This window comes from Scylla paramamosain, chromosome 27 (assembly GCF_035594125.1).
Source record: "Scylla paramamosain isolate STU-SP2022 chromosome 27, ASM3559412v1, whole genome shotgun sequence".
Taxonomy (NCBI): domain Eukaryota; kingdom Metazoa; phylum Arthropoda; class Malacostraca; order Decapoda; family Portunidae; genus Scylla; species Scylla paramamosain.
Genome location: NC_087177.1, coordinates 9920665 through 9933229, shown reverse-complemented (window position 1 = coordinate 9933229; position 12565 = coordinate 9920665). Strand labels below are relative to the sequence as shown.

The following is a 12565-nucleotide window of genomic DNA, read 5'->3' as shown; positions in this document are numbered from 1 at the left end:
TGACTTTATTAATATCCCTTTTTAGCTATTATCTAAATTATACTATTTTTTTTTTTTTTATCCATATTGCCTAGAATCAAATATTGCATTATTAAAGACCCATTTTTATGTTGCCCTGAATTCTGTAGGTTTTACAACAAAGTACCAAGAAATTGATGAAGACTGCACACTATTTCGTCTCAGACAAATAAAACAGTACCCCAAACTGGCCATAAACAGTGCCGTGGTCAAATATTTTTTTCTACGGTCAGGTCAGCCATAGTTTCAAAATTCTTGAGAGGAGTGTCGTGTGACATGACTTCATTGAGCTGGTTACGGATGCACCCTGTATGAGCAGCAGACAAAGAAGCAGTGATTGTGATTAATGTTGTGTTCTTTACACATAACGTATTTACTATGTACAAGGAAAGCAACGTAATGTTCAGAGAAGTCCCTACAACTATTCGGACGCCCTTTACTGAGTAAAGTGTCATCATATTATTGAAAAAAAAGTTGGTTAGACTGTTGGTAAATTTTCCGTGAAACAACCGAAAAGTCTGTTCGAAACCAAGAGAAAATAGCGAGTGTTGCGAACTGTGACCCGCAAAGCAATGTGGTCGCAATCATCTTGAAAGAAAAAGAAGTGTTCGTTTCGGTGGTTATGAGGCAGTGTTGTTGTACAGGTTCATTCGGAAAGGCTTCATCATCAGGAAAATAGTTCGCATCACATGTCCAGGGTTAGTTAGGTTAGTTAGTTCAAGGGTAGTTAGATAATTTATTGGCACAGACACAGTAATTGGCATTACGTATGTAAAAAAAATGAAGAGATAATGTTAGCTTTGAACATAATAAGCGCCACCTGCAGTCCAAGTAAGGAAAATTAAAAAAGTACTATTAAAATTACAAACAATAGAACGGCCTTATCTTAAGCAAGTACTGGCACACCTCCACCACACCAAATATGCCGAGTAAGGGACAGGGTTGGCTGATGGACCTCCACAGACTCATACAACTGGTTCAGAGCTCCTTCTAACATGCACACCCACCCACATCCCCCCACCCCTGATTAGAAATTCAAGCTTCCTCGGCAAGCACACAATCCTCACCCTCCTTAAGCCCGGCATCTCACACCCCCAACAAGCATTTAAGTACATTCACTACACAACAGGCCAACCGACATACAGCATAACCATTTTTACTGTCGTGGTCGTACCTTGTTAACCTTCAGTGTATTGTTAGAAATTGTTTGCATGGACACACAGGGAAACAAAACAATAGGGAGTTAAATTGTATTTCTAGGCTACAGAAGTATTTGAAAGACTGGGGTACAAAATTAAATTTCTCTGAGTTGAAGATGATTATAGGAAACATCGTCTAGCAGTGAAAGAGATAACAGAAGAAGAAAAAAACAAGAAGAGAGAGAGAGAGAGAGAGAGAGAGAGAGAGAGAGAGAGAGAGAGAGAGAGAGAGAGAGAGAGAGAGAATAGGAAGTTAATCTTGTTTTTCTTGGTCTGCAGAGCTATTTGAGAGACTGCACTACTAAAACAAGTATCTAAAGATTGCAGATGACTATGAAAAACCTTGTCTAACAGTGAAAGATATAGCACTACACAATGTTTCTCCCACACACGTCAACACATCACCCACACTTGTAGACAATAAGTTTTTTATTTCTTTCTTTCAAAGCCTACGATAGCTTCATCATAAGGTAAAAATAGAATTGATCAAAGCAATGAAAAGTATACAAGTATCAATAGATCTCTGCCCATTATAATTAAAACAATGCGTCTCTCACACATTTCAACGCATCACCCGCACTTGCAGACAATACAGTATACCTCTCCTCTCTTCCTCAAAGTATGCAAGCGTTTCATCATAATCAATCAGGGAACAACAATATTTACCGAAACAACGATAATTATACAACTATTTATTGACCTCTGCCCATTACAACTCAAACAATGCATCTCTTTCACATTTCAACTCATTACCCACACTTGCAAATAATAGGTCACATTTCTTTCCCTCAAAGCCTACGAGCTCTTCACACTAATTTACCGGGGAAACAACAAAATCTGTCAAAGCAGCGGAAAGTAAACAAAGACTAAGGTCACTGTCCACTTACTCTACTTAAACCTATGTACGCAAGCGTCGTAATTAGATGAGACCAACGATAAATATGCAAGGACAGGAAAAGCAAAGCCAACTAACTCAGGAAGATTGGGTGTGCAGAGGTAAGCAGAAGCAAGCAGGTGTTGAGGAGACCACCTGCTCTCCAAAGCGAGGCAGGTGGAGACAATCAGGCTAGCAGGGTAGGTCTTGTGTAGGCCAGTCAGGAATGGAGGCAAGGGGCTGATTACTGTCTGCTGTCTGTGGTTTGCAAGACAGATTTTTCTTATCGGCAGTATTGAATGCGGATATTGGTGCAATGTATCATTAGGAGCCTGGAAAAGAGAAAGAGATAAGGGTTTTTCTTTTCAGTCTGAGGAACGAGTGCTTGCTTGCTTGCTTGCTTGCTTGCTTGCTTGCTTGCTGAGTATGTGTAAATAATGTACGATGAGGCGACCGATGCGTTGTTACTTGTATTCTACCTCGACGCCATTGTTATTATTATTATTTCCTTTCATAGAAGTAGTAATATAGTACTGATGATTGCAGCAGTGGTAGTAGTAGTATAATTAGTAGTAGTACTAGTAGTAGTAGTAGTAGTAGTAGTAGTAGTAGAAGTAAAAGTAATTATTGTCGTTTTTCTTTATATTCTTGTAGCAGCAACAGCAACGGCGTAATAAAAATAAGCAAAGGTAATAAAAGCAACATTGAGTGCTTGTAGTAATAGTAGTAGTAGTAGTAGTAGTAGGAGGAGGAGGAAGAGGAGGAGGATAAGGTGGTGGAAAAAATAGAGGAGTAGCTACTGGGAGAAATAGTAGTGATAGTGGTGGTAGTAACAGAGGTAGAATTATAGCAAAGCCATTATTCATTTACATAAAGAAAATGACGATAGTGATAAAATATCCAGAGAGAGAGAGAGAGAGAGAGAGAGAGAGAGAGAGAGAGAGAGAGAGAGAGAGAGAGAGAGAGAGAGAGAAACAAAGTGGCGATGCACGAGAGTGGAGAGACAGAACCAGGATGCCCGAGTGGCCTGTTTAGTGGCTCTGTGGTGGTGCTCGAGGTCGTCGGAATGATTGTCTCAAGAAAGCAACACCTTCAGGAAAATAATTACCGACTGCTGTGTACTGTAGCAGCTAACGAGCAATTATAATAAACCTAATCGCAAACAATACCACAGGCTAAGGCAGGTAACCACAGTTTGTCAGCGTTTTCTGCTCTACAACTTACGCTTTATTCAAAATATCATCACAGACGTCAGTTATGATTCATATCTACATTTATTTGCATTCCGCGACCACTTACTTTTTAAATGAGCTTCATTTCCCAGCAGTGGCTCTCACTGCACAGTTCTGCTGCGGCAGTCCTCAGGAAGTGAACGTTTACAAGGATTACTGCGCTCGTGAAACAAAGAAAAAAAAAAATTAGTGTCCTCTAAAATTTTAAAACTCTTGAAAACCCCAAGCCAAAGGCATTGCCCTGATATACTCCCAGACACCTGCGAGTCGTGTGCTCCCCAGCCTTGCCTCGCTCCATCGACCTGCCGCCGAGGCAGGACACAAGAGCGCCAGGGGTGGGCAGGCAGGTGGCAACGTGCCGCGAGGTAGGCTGTCGAACAGACAGGTCGTGCTTTTTTTTTTTTTTAATAGGTACGCAGAACACGCCCCGTGCCACCCCCATTCTCTCTCTCTCTCTCTCTCTCTCTCTCTCTCTCTCTCTCTCTCTCTCTCTCTCTCTCTCTCTCTCTCTCTCTCTCTCTCTCTCTCTCTCTCTCTCTCTCCGCGTGTGAATGCATGGTATTACATTTTTTTTTTTCTGTTTCACTTTTCCCCCTTACGCCGGGGTCCAGGCGAGTCTTATATGTTTCCACCTTCAGGCTGGTTGGCCGTGGTCGTGCTGGTGCCGTAGTGTGATGTAGAGCCAAGTCGCTTCCCCGCTACTCCAATGACCCAAGACCCTCTAATGACGTTATTAAATCGGCGAGACCTTCAGGATCATCACATTTAGTACCTCAGCATTTCCTCCTTTTTTTTTGTCTCATAATTTGCACCTCTCTAATCTACCAGTGAGGGACCTCATTAAACCTTCCTTTCACACCTCAGTCCGTCACGAGTTTCCCTTCCAAACAGATTCTTCTCAAATCCAGCTGTAATTGTCTCTCAAACACTGCCGGCAATCCTTCGCTGCTGCTTCTCAGTTTCCCCGCATCATTACCTCTCTGATGACGCCTCCTCACCACCCTAAAGTCTGTGTTTCACTCGCGAAATGAGCAGAAAGTTGAGGCTTGGAGTGCTGAAAACGTGTTCCCTTCACGCAATTACAAGAAAAGAAGACACGACTCATCTTCAAATCTCGTAACATCTCTAGCTGTGGGGTTTCCTGTTGCTCTACTACGGTGCGATTTGTTCTGCAGTGCTTATTGAAATACTTGCGACTGCCAGTGTGGTGAAGAGGGAGGGAGGGCGGGAAAGAAAGAGGGAAGGCGGTGGTACAGGTGAGAAGGCTGCTTTGGTTGGCTGGTAACAAACTCAGCCTAGCCTCCTTGTGTAGCACAGTGGGTTAACAGTGGATCGGCAGGTCACTTGAGGGTAGGTGAGCTGGTTGGCTGCTGGTTGCCTAAGGTGACCTGCTTTTGTCTTCGGTTGGTTGGCTAAGTTGACTGGGTGAGGAGGTGACTGGCTAGTTGAGGAGCTGGGCGGCTGGGTGTGGAGTTGATTCGATGAGGAGCTGGGAGACTGAGGAGGAGAGTGGTTCATCCGTTTGTCCATGGAATAAAAGACTGAATGATCGGTGGGATTAGAGGAGGCTTTGGTAACTGAAACACACACACACACACACACACACACACACACAGAGAGAGAGAGAGAGAGTGGAACACGAACATACAAAACACCCCAGAATATAAGAACATAAGAGAAGCTGCCTACCTAGATCCACCTATCATCCCTATCTATAAGTTTCTCTAGTCCTCTCTTAAAGCTCCCTATCAGCTCGGCACTAACAACTTGATTACTGAGGCTATTCCAGTCATCTGCCGCTCTATCTGAGAACCAGTATCCTTGTCTTTTTTTTTCTTTTTTTGTTTAATTTTATCAAGCTTGACCCCGTTATTTCTAGTCTTATTTTGATTATTAACCCAAAATATTTTAACATCACCCTTGTTAGTTCAATATAACCGCGATGTTGTGGCGCCTTCCTTTTTTTTTTTATCAATAAATCAGTCCCTCTTGTTATGTCCCTTGTGCCAGTTGAAGACCTCTATCAGATCTTCTCAATCAACACCTTTTTAGATTCTCTCTCTCTCTCTCTCTCTCTCTCTCTCTCTCTCTCTCTCTCTCTCTCTCTCTCTCTCTCTCTCTCTCTCTCTCTCTCTCTGACATGCAGTAGAAGAAAGAAAACAATAATAACAAAGTGAGAACAGGAAAAGTAGAACGTCTCGAGATGTAGTAAATATTTACATTAATTTCCTTCAGGGAGTAAACAACAGCAGGCACATGATCATTGCAATCTGAGGACAGGAATTAATGTTGTGGCTTCATCAGGCACCTAACATATAATTTTTTTTTATTTTTTTTACATGAGTATCAGATGTAGGTAGTAACTTGACTGCTTTCAAGAATGACACAAGAGAAAAGAGATAGAAGAAAATAACGAGTGAAATACCTGGACAGCTTTGTACGAGATAATGGAGACAACAGGAGAGCACATGATTTATTGAGAGATGCAGAAGATTAGAAGAGTTGGCGTTCCATGGTCGCCAACGTCAAAGACACGGCACTTCGGTAAGGTGAAGTAGGTAGTAACAAAGAGAGCACAGTCGTCGCCTGCTTGCTCCTCACTCTGCGTGTAATTAACAGGCAGGGATGGACAGACAGGGATGAGCGACGTGTGCTGCAAGTTGAAATCAAAATTCTTCTAAGGACACAGAGGAACAATCCTGCGTCCTGCTAAATAAAAGAGACAGGACGCGCGGTGCAAATAGGCAAGTTATGTGAATTGGTTTTCTTAATGTAAATCTGTCGCTTCCTGAGTGGCCTCGATATGAATGGCTGGCGGGGGAGCCTGTCTGTTCCGAGTGCTGTGACCTTTGTCAGCGTCAGTACCAAACTTACGTTTGCAACCTACGTCTTGATAGTAATTACAAAAGTGATGTATTTACTGAGAATACGTATACTATTCACACTCGATCCCCCTCATCACTGAATGCGCCTAATATCCCAGAAATCGGAAATTATTGTATGTTCTGTCTGCCGAGGATGATGTTGACCAGCACCGGAAGCCCGAGGCCTGAAGGTTATTAGACCTGACTCGCACTTGTAGCTCTGGGCACCGGTAAGAGAGAGAGAGAGAGAGAGAGAGAGTGCGCACAAACCACGAATTGAGTTAGTCTGCATTTTCCTCAAGCGTAAAGTATTAGTACAAGTCCTGTAAGGCATTTGTGCCGGCGTCCATTACAGCGAGACATCTTTCTGATCAAAGGCTGGGAATAGTTCTCTTCTCATTTTTACGATTTCTGGACCCATTCCAAGTGAGGGAAGATGATGACACGTTATTAATGGACCTCGACACGTACCTGCCTTAAGCGTAATCGGACAGAGCCACAGAAGGAGATACCAATTAGCAGCTTGCGAATGACTGTTTAAGAATGTGCGATTTTGAGAGAGAGTCATTTTTGCGTGGTCAAATGGCTCAACAAGACACTGGCTTCAACAGAGGGCCAGTAAAGCAACACGCACCGCAGCCTCCAGTGATGTGCGTTTTTCTAGTTTTTCTTCTTAATGAGTGCAGTGATGAACCAGGACGAGTCTTCTTGAAACGAAGTTATGACGTGTGTGTGTGTGTGTGTGTGTGTGTGTTCATACCTGCTTTTAGTGTATGTTCACACCTCAATAGTCGTGTCGCCCTAGGGAGAGTTGGAAAGGTGGGGGAGGGTTACTTTTGTTTGAAAGTAACATGACTTTCATTTGCCAACCTTAAAGAAAACAGACGATTTGAGAAAGAAGCGAAGGAAGAAATTAAAGTTTTGCTTCCATCTTTAAATATAAAGCTTGTTATCTCATTTTTTCCATCCCAAAGCAATCTGTCATTTCTTTTTTTTTTCACCGTTTCTTTTCCTGAAGCGCATATTCACTTTTCACTGTTTTCCCTCAAATAACAACAATAAACAGATATTAAAGTTTGTAATCATAGACTTGTGAGGTTGTTTTCGCCAAAAAAGACTTCACCGTGACGAGCTGTCAGCAGACAGTGGTGCTGTGTTGCTGTGGTGCTGTGGTGTAGGGTGTTGTTCTGTGTGGAAGACCGCCGCGGGTGGTGCGTGTGGTGGAGACCAGGTCTGTGCATCGACATTCCATGAATACTTGGTGTGCGTAGAGGCTCGTTGGTGGAAGGTGGACAAAAGTTGAGAAAAGAAATGAGAGAACGGCGAAAAAAAAGTGGACTAAGGAAGGGACTCAAGGAGGTATACGTATATACTTGAGTACTAGTCATAAGTATTGGACCACCAGGTTGGGTTTCCAATACTTACGACTAGTACTGTAGGCTTAAGAAAAAGGGTACGCCAGGCTTTTATTAATACATTTTATTTATTTATTTATTTATTTTACGAATTTATTTATTTTATCTATCTAATTATTTATTTATTTATTTATTTTTTTTTTTTTTTTTTTTATTAAAGGACAACTCGCCACAAAGAACACAGAATTCATGCAAACTCTGGTTGCAGGAAACTGTCTCTCCTTTTCAGTGAATGAGTGAATAATCTTACTTACTAACTGCTGAAGCTGTCGTTGTCTTGACGTAGAACAGCGGGCAGTGACTTCTTGAGGTGAAGGCTGAGAGTTTGAGGAGAGTTAGTCGCGTCGCCGTGACCGTCGCCGCTTGCACGGGTCACTAGGAACCCGTCGACCCGCCCTTGTACTTGCCTGCTGGAAAAACACCTGGACACCCCCTCAGGCTGAACTAGGGCGCTTCCTGTTCAAATGATAAAAAAAATAATTGCATATGCTATTTGATGAGGCCAACATTGTCTTCGTCCAAAAATAAATCCACACTTAAAGGATTAGCAGAATGCTTTTATTTGATCACTATAGGCTGGACTACAGGCTGGAGTGCCTTGAAAGTGAGATCAATACTTATTATGATGCTTGAATCAAGTTCTAGCGATGCTAAGAAACTGGTAACTTCAGCCTCCATCGGCCTCCTACTTGACCGGCCTTCTCCCGACCTGGTATCTGTCAAGGCGGCGGAGCGAGACGGTTGCAGACAGCTGTGGCTGGCAGCAACTTTTGTTCGACTCTGTACCCAAACTTAAGACACATACACGCGATTCATGTCATAGACATTGGTTGTATCATAAGGGAAAAAAAAAAAAAATACGTCAAATATACACCTGAACAGATGCAGTATTCGTCAGACAAGGTGCACAGAACTCGGTACCCTTTTTGACAGAGGCTATGATGATGGTTTCCCAATATTTAGACACACAAGCGAACCTCATATAGCCTGACCGCCGTTTATCTGGTGCACGTAGACCTATGCCACGTATATAAAAATTTCTATTACCTTTACATCTACAACCTTGGACTCATAACCGCTCATTTCATCAACACAATGATCTTGCATGTATCCGTGTGTAGCTCCCCTCTATAGGCATTTATCATTGCCGGGCAAAGTGTGGATTACTTAATGCGATAATTCGTGGCGAGCAGAATATTCGATAATCTTGAAGACTCGTAATCGCCTCGAGTGGACCAGACGATGCGGGGGGTCAATGAACCTCCTTGTGTGGCTTGCTCTGTAGGTGCACGGGGCCTGAACCCAGCCTTCTGAACCCATTACAATGATCAATAGCTTTGTATAATTCTTTAATTACTCCCTAGCACCGCCACCGCAACTATCACCAACTTCATCACCCCCACCACAACACAGAAACACTTCCCAACGCTAACCTAGGGCGAAGAAATGTCAGAGCTTGGGGATTCAATACATTCGATAAAAGAAAAAAAAAAAAGTCAGCTTAAATGATGACTGAGGGATGAAGTTCAGTCATCTAGTGAAGAAATGGCAGGATTTGGGAACTCATTGCTTCCGATAAAAGAAATAAAATCGTTAGAATGGATGACTTGCAGGAAGTTCAACCGTTTTGTGAAGAAATGGCAGAGTTTGGGAACTCACTACTTGCGATAAAAGAAGAAGAATCATTAGAATGGATGAGTGATGGAGGACGTTCAGTCGTCTTGTGGGCTCGCAAGTAAGGCTTAATTGAATCGCTCAGCGCGGCGCCTCCAGAAGCGTGTGTCACCTCATTGTTTTTTTTGGACTTTGATGATAGATCCATTAAAAACCGAATCACATTTAGTTTAACCTTTTTTCATCACACAGTCACAAAGACCATGACAACAGTATGGACAGGAAAAGTCACAATATCGTCAAAAATAGAGTCTGATTTTCTCGACAGTTGAGATCTTGAGAACTGATTACCTGATATTCCGTATTTTTAAGCTATGATATCCAGTCATTCTCCTATTTTTTTTTTCTTTTATGAAATTATTGAGTCCAAGTCATTGTTCTAATTTAGTAGTAATTCCAGGATCATAAGAGGGATAGAAGTACCGTTTTGCGTCCCATCCCTTACTTCTGTGTTTGTCCTTCATAGTTTCCATTTGGTGCAGGGGTTCTCAGCCTGGGGTACGCGTACACCAAAGGGTAGGTGAGGGGAATTTGGACGTACGTGACAGCTCTTTTATAGGATCTGGACTGACCCATGGATTCACAGACAATTATTGTTGTTATTACCTACGGTATTGATGAATTCATGGGCACACTTCATGATATAATTTATAGACTGATAGATATGATCATATACTCGTATATATATATATATATATATATATATATATATATATATATATATATATATATATATATATATATATATATATATATATATATATATATATATATATATATATATATATATATATATATATATATATATATATATATATATATATTCGTGGACACATCAGTTATTAACTGCTGATAAATTCCTGGACACATGTTATGTTCTGACTGCATTCAGGTGCATTTTCGGTAAGGGGTACGTGGTTTATATTGAGACTTCAAGGGGTACATAAATAAATAAATGATAAATAATATTAAAAACGTTTTGAACCCCTGATTTAGTATTGCTCGAGTCACTCACGGCAAGTCACATGATTGTTATTATAATTTTCTTCTTCTTCTTCTTGGTTTGCCATTATATTTGGACGTAATTGCTGCTTAACCTGCAAATTATGTAGCGATCATTTACAATCAAATAATTATCTTCCTCATTGAGTCCGATACATTTAAAGAATCTGTTTCGGAACAAAGAACAGAGAAAACACGGAAATCAAATTTATGCGTCATTAAAGGTTTCGATCATTGCGTGGTCTGTTCGTTAAGAGTGGAAATGTTGCTCAGTTACTTATTTGAACGTACAACAAAATCCGTGTGCAGGGAATAATGAAAATGTTACATAAATTGAGTAAGAAAGATTCTCGTTTATTTTGTGAACGCATCATGGCAATTATACCGGGTACTTCATCCATCATCAATTCATCGCCGCGGCTAATATGGTTATACAGACGGCAGCCCCTCTCCGCCGCTCGATCACCATCAGGCGCTTGATGCCTCGCTGGATGACAGGAGCTTGGGGACGCCGAGAACATCAACTCTCACTTCCCTAGAACCGCCAACTATGTTGTGTGCAAGGGAGCCAGTCCTTGTGTGTGTGTGAGTGTGTGTGTGTGTGTGTGTGTATACATGCAATTTATATGTAGGTTATCGAAACAGAGTAAAGTAAATATCATGAAACTGAATAAAGATCAAATGAAACGATTCAAGAAGGCGTGTTTACTGCGGTGCCAGACTAAAATGGAATTTTTATCACAGCCACATAAAAGGATTAAATTTCAAATTCAGTGACTGAAATTGTACTACACTATACAAATTTATATACGTAAATATTTGTAAAAGAAGTGCTATACTAGCAATGAAGATCTGCAGAAGTCGAGATCAGTAATTTCGGATTCAGTAATCATGTTGTTAGTGCTAAGACATTATAGAGCTTTTAAGAGAAAATTAGATAGGTTTATGGATGGAGATGATAGGTGGAGATAGATAGGTATATTTCATACAGGGATTGCCACTTGTAAGTCTGGTGGCTTCTTGCAGCTTCCCTTATTTCTTATGTTCTTATGTTCACTCAAGAACTGATAAAACAATAGGATAAAGGGAAGGACTAAATAGTTCCACCAGAGAATGAGTTGCTAAAAATTGTAAAAGATGAAAAAGGAAGAGTAAAGATAATTTTCAAAGCTGGGATAATGGTGGGCAGCTCTGCCATAAAAACAGAAGCAACACCAGGGAGGCTACTGCCTCAACAGAATGAAGGGAAGATAACACCATAACCAGCTCCAGCATCAGACTTTAAACCATCTGTAAATACAGGGAGGGAGTCAGAATGTGTGCAATAGTGTCCTAAAAATAAACCACTGGACTCATAATGCGGTAATGAGTTATTATCATTAGAAGCATGACCGCAGACACAAACATGGGAGAATTGACAGTAACGAACTCAAAAGAAACCACTAGGGACATACAGAAAGAGAAGGTACATTCACTGTCACCACGATAGATGCAATCCTGACCCTAAAAGATTTAAGGAAACCTAGGTGAGAGCATGAATTAAAGGAGACTGACACACAGGATGAACACCACAAAGGCAGCAAAAGTGTATGGCCACAGTCTTCCAAACTGAGAAACAAAATCCATGTAATTTCCTCTTCCTCTTGGAAAAGGAGACTGACAGGTCATCAGCATATAAGCAACCATGCACTCCATCTAGAAGCATAATGATGAGTGTTTTTAGCCACAGAAAAAGTGACACTAAGTATACTTACTTGTGGCACACCATCTTCAAGTGAACAGGCTTCAGACAGAACACCCTCAATCTGTATCCATAAAAATTTTGAGATTAAAACTGTTGTATAAAGATAAGGAGTAAGCCATGGAGACCAGACTCAAACAAAGTAAAATGCCATGTCATCAAGCCCTGTCATATGCTTTCTCCAAATAAAAAATATCATTAAGGAAATGGGGTGATTATTGGTTACCAACTGTTAATCTCTTCTAGGCTTTGGGCTGGAGATAATTACAGCAATGCTACAAGACAAGGGAAAATCACCAGTATTCCAGATCAACTTGTGGAGATCTAATAAAAAGGAATAGGCCCTATCAGACATATAATGTAAAACAGCACGAGAGATGTCATCAAGGCACTGGCAGCTTTATACAGAACTCACTTTACCTGAATGTCTATTGGCTGACTGGTCTATTGGCTGACTGGTAGTTCTGACAAAGCTGCAATGTACTTTACTGATATATTGCAATTTGCAGCTCTCGTCTGTCCCTACAGCATGTGGCCATTTTCCTC

The 12565-nt window shown here is 41.2% G+C and overlaps 1 long non-coding RNA gene across 1 annotated transcript in view; it reads left to right on the top strand.

Moving 5' to 3' along the window:
- The window catches only part of LOC135114192 (uncharacterized), a 121792-nt gene that overhangs the window by 90809 nt on the left and 18418 nt on the right, over positions 1-12565 (top strand). The window lies entirely within an intron of this gene.